Source organism: Otolemur garnettii, unplaced genomic scaffold (genome assembly GCF_000181295.1).
Source record: "Otolemur garnettii isolate 467f Iridium unplaced genomic scaffold, OtoGar3 scaffold00009, whole genome shotgun sequence".
NCBI lineage: Eukaryota > Metazoa > Chordata > Mammalia > Primates > Galagidae > Otolemur > Otolemur garnettii.
The window spans coordinates 11,128,664-11,133,568 of NW_003852404.1; the positions used below are offsets into that span (position 1 = coordinate 11,128,664).

The 4,905-nt window shown below is 35.7% G+C and overlaps 1 protein-coding gene across 2 annotated transcripts in view; it reads right to left on the reverse strand.

The window, feature by feature from the left end:
* GABPA (GA binding protein transcription factor alpha subunit) overlaps positions 1–4,905 on the reverse strand; it is a 44,610-nt gene that overhangs the window by 1,284 nt on the left and 38,421 nt on the right. The gene's annotated exons all lie outside the window — the stretch shown is intronic.

The following is a 4,905-nucleotide window of genomic DNA, read 5'->3' on the forward strand; positions in this document are numbered from 1 at the left end:
CTTTAGGCTCTGTCTCAAAACAAAAACAAAAACAAAACAAAAACCTAGCATCTTTGAAACCATAGGAAAGTCACATTTTCTCAAAGATTTTATTTCTTATCTATAAAGTGAAGTAAAATATAATGCTTATCCTCACAGACTTGTTGAGGATTAAAAAGGATAATCTTTGTAAACTGCTTAGCACACAATGACTGGCAGACAGACCTCCATAAAATATAAGGCATATTAATAATAATCTATATACCAGGAAAATTTTAATATATATATTCTACTGAATGTCTACTACTTCTCTGTCTTGTATAAAATCCTATATGATGCGGTCATGCCTTCATCTTTATCATTTCACTATGTAAAGACTCTCCAAATTTTGGAGAAATTACCCAAGTCCAATAGGGAGCTTTGAACGTAGAAGGGCTAGAATGACACAAAGGGTATGGAAAACATATAGGGACATCATGAAGAAGCAATGTCTTTTAAGCCTATGTAAGCAGATTTGTGGAAATCACTTTAGAATTCTAGTTTACTGCTGCATTCTATAGAGATGGAAATAGACATGGGTGAATTTACATTTCCTTTGGAAATTACACTTTATTATTACTATGCACTGCTAATTCCAAAAACGAGGAAAAAAACCAGTAAGTCAAGCTCTTTTCTGCTAGCAGATCATGAAGCTCTTACTTCAAAATTGCACTGCCCATTGACAAACAGCAATATTACAAAAGAAAAAACTAGTTGCAAAAGTATGGTGACATTAACTATTACATTTAGCAAGATTTTATCCTAAGTCACTGAACTTAATCAAGAGTCCAGTAATGAAAAGATTATATGCAGGAAATTACATAATTTTTTCCTAATTCCAGAAGAGAAAAGGTAGAACAGTTATGTTTGATTTCCCAGTAAGATATATAACACATTGGGCAGTCTTGTTTCTTTTTGTTTTAACTCCATTAATATAGAATTTGGACTCAGCTCACAAACCACCAATTGTTTGTCAGCAAGCTTAAAATGCTATAGGCATTTTTTCTTTTTCTTTTTTTGAGACAGAGTCTCACTATGACACCCTTGGGAGAGTGCCATGGCATCACAGCTCACAGCAACCTCAAACTCGTGGGCTTAAGTGATTCTCTTGCCTCAGCCTCCAAAGCAGCTGGGACTACAGGTGCCTGCCACAATAGCAGGCTATTTTTTGTTGTAGTTGTCATTGTTGTTTCAGCAGGCTTGGCTGGGCTCGAACCTGCCAGCTCCAGTGCATATGGCTGGAGCCCTAACTACTGAGCTACAGGCACTGAGCCCATTTTTAATTTCTTAAGAAAATTTCTACATTAATATGTGAGGCTGTAACAAATATATATGTAGGGGAAAAAAAGATTTTATGTTTCTATGAAGAAAAAGGAGTTGGTATAATCTTCATTTCTTGGCAAGGGGGGATAAAAAAGAACGCACATATAAATTTTAACTTACTACTTCCTTCAGTCTAGGAAATACATCACCCAATTGTATACAGTAGCATCCCTCACATTTGTTCCCTCTCTAAAATGAAGAAAGTAAAAAGGTATACAATACCTACATCTTCCTGGATAGGATTTCTTTTCTTCTCTTTCATTAAAAGGTTGTAATTTTTTAAACCCTTTGAAATTATGAAATATATCACACACACACACACAGAGGACAACAGTGAACAGCTTAGTGATTTATTACAAAGTGAACATTGACCTGTTAAGTATCACCCAGGTCACAGAGCAGAACACTGTCAGCACCTAGAATCCTCTCTATTCCCTTCCCAGTCATTCCCCTATTTCGCTCTAAAAGGTAAACACAGCCTATTTCGTGGTTCTAATTCCACTGCTTTTCTTTGTATTTTTATCACACAAACATGCATCCCTAAAAGCTGCAATACACTTTTCCTACGTTTTTGTACACCTGTAAGAAGCTTTTCCTATTTTTAAAATTTTACTAAATAAACATATTCATTTAGTCTGCTGGGTCTAGATTCTTTCACTGAACATTTATGTTTGTGAAGCCACCCATGCCACTGTAGCAAGGAGTCCATTTTCATGGACACCTACAGGATTCTCTTGTACGAATAAACCACAACTCATTTCTTCATTCTACTGCTGACAGGTATCTGGGTGGTTTCTGGGTTTGGGATGTTATAAATAAGCTGCTATGAGCATGTGTATGGACAAACGTGTTCTTTTCTGTTTGATATATACTTAGTGGGTTACAGCTTACAATTTGCATTCTTGCCATAAGCACAGAAGCATTCCTATTGCTCCACGTTTTCATCAACATTTGATACTGGCAATCTTTTTTAATTTTAGCCTTTTTGGGGTGGGAGGAGTATTGTATCATTTAATTGTGGTTTGCAATTGCATTAACTGATTACTTACGAGGCTGTTCACTTTTGCATATATTCATAAGGTATTTGGATAATCTTTTGTCTAAATTGTCTATTCAAGTGTCTTGACAATTTTGAAACATTTTTGCCTATGGATTTATAACAGTGCTTCACATATTCCACACATGAGTCTTCTGCCAGGTAGTTATGTGTGGCTTACTTTTCACTCTCTTTTTTGTTGTTGTTGAGACAGAGTCTCACTCTGTCGCCCTATCCTTTGGGTGGAGTGCTGCTCTGTCACAGCTCACAGCAACCTCCAACTCCCAGGTTCAAGCGATCTTCTTGCCTCAGCCTCCTGAGTTACCAGGACTACAGGTGCCCACCACAACACCCAGCTAGTTTTTCTGTTTTTTGTAGAGATGGGATCTCACTCTTGGTCCGGCTGGTCTTCAACTCCTGAGCTCAGGCAATCCACCTACCTTGGCCTCCCAAAGTACTAAGATTGCAGGCATGAGCCACTGAGCCTAGCCAACTTTCACTCTCTTAATGATGGCTTTTACCAAACACAAATTCGTTCTTTTTCTTTGAGATTAGTCCTTTTGATTCTGCTTCAATCTTTCCCCACTGCTGAAAAAATCATAAAAGTATCTCTAGATGTTTTTCTATTACTTTTTTACACTTAGAGCTACAAGCTACATCAAACTGACATCTGGTATGCTACGAGGAAGGGGTCAAGTTTTACTTTATCCCCACATTGCTAGTCAATGATCCTAGCACTCCTGATGGAAAAGTAGGTCTTTTCCTCATATATTTTTCCCCTTATTTGATTTCTTTAAATCAAATGCTTATATTCTTCAGTTTTTCAATTTCCTGTTCTACTACATAGTCTATTTATCCTCAAGTAAACAGCATACTGTATTATTACAGCTTTAGTCTGTCTCAATATCCTTGGGAACAAGTCTTTCTACTTTGCCAATCGTCTTCAGGTGTCCTCTCATGGTACTTTATATTCCCATATACATTTTATGATTATCTTGTCAAGTGCTATGAAAAACTTACTCAGATTTTGATGGCTGCCACATTAAAACTCAGATCAATCTGGGAACAATTGACATTTTAATCAATTCTAACAATTTACCTGTAATGTTGAGGAGACTTAGATGTAACACAATCTGTATCAACTCCCTAAAATGGCAATTTAAATTCTGATTATATATATGAAGAATCTCTAGATAGCTGGCAACATGTTTGAGACTGAACATGTGATAATCACATTGAAAATTAAACATTTTAGTCATTTATGAACTCTAAGGAAAACAAAAGATCACATTGAGGAAAAGAAAACTACTCGTGGTAAACTATCTGATCATATTTACATAATCATAATACTGTACTAATGAATGAATACTCACCTAACCAAAATTTCCATGTAATTATATTGGGACACAGAGATGGAAAGGGGGTGTGTGTGAGTATAGCAGCGAGAGATAAATCATAATCTCTGAGCGTGAAATTCGTAGACATTGGTCAAGTGAAACATGAAGAAGCAATAAAAGCATGTTATTTAGAAATATAAACGTTAAAAAAAAATACAAAGGTAAATTGCAGAGCTACTTTACTATATTCAGTCTCCAAAGAAATCAGACATAATTCCATGATATCCCTATATCCTTCTTCTCGGATATTTAAATATACCTTCTGTATTTCCATCACTGTGATAAACATAATTTCTGATAGTAATTTATGGCAAAAAAATTCATACTACTTATGAGAAATTTTTTCTTTCTTGAGGCAATGTTTCACTCTGTTGTGGGACTAGTGATACAGTGGTAGCATCATAGCTCACTGAAACCTCAAACTTCTGGGCTCAAGCAAACGTTCTGCCTCAGCCTCCTGAGTAACTGGCACTAGACACATGCTATGGTGTCCAGCTAATTTTTAAATGTTTTATAGAAATGAGGTCTTGGTATGCAGCCCCAGCTGGTATTTAACTCCTGGCTCAACTGATCCTTCCACTCCTGGCCTCAAATGATCCATTGTACCAGCCAAATCATTTTATTTTATTCTAATTTTATCAATGTTAAAGGTTGAATCTAAATATTTTCATATTTAGAAAGAGTGCAAACTTAGGAAAAAATAGAAAAATAGGTCAGTATTTTCCATCTAATTGTAAAAACAGATGATAATCTGTTTGTTAAAAATTTATATTCATTTAATTCACCCATGCAAATGACAGCATCTTCACGTTATGCAAATGACAGCAACTTTAAAGTTAATTGAACAGGCTGGTTTTGAATAGAGCATTACATTCTTCCAAATCAGATAAAAAAAACTTTAGAATAATTTTTTTAAAAAACTATATGTACTTCAAAATTATTAACAAGATCTTTTTAAAAGGTCTTTGCTATAACATACATGAAAACTTTAGCTTTTAATATAAAAATTTTAGTTTTTAATATAGAAAGAAAAGAATCGGCTCGGCGCCTGTGGCTCAAGCGGCTAAGGCACCAGCCACATACACCTAAGGTGACGGGTTCGAATCCCCAGCCCGGGCCCGCCAAACAACA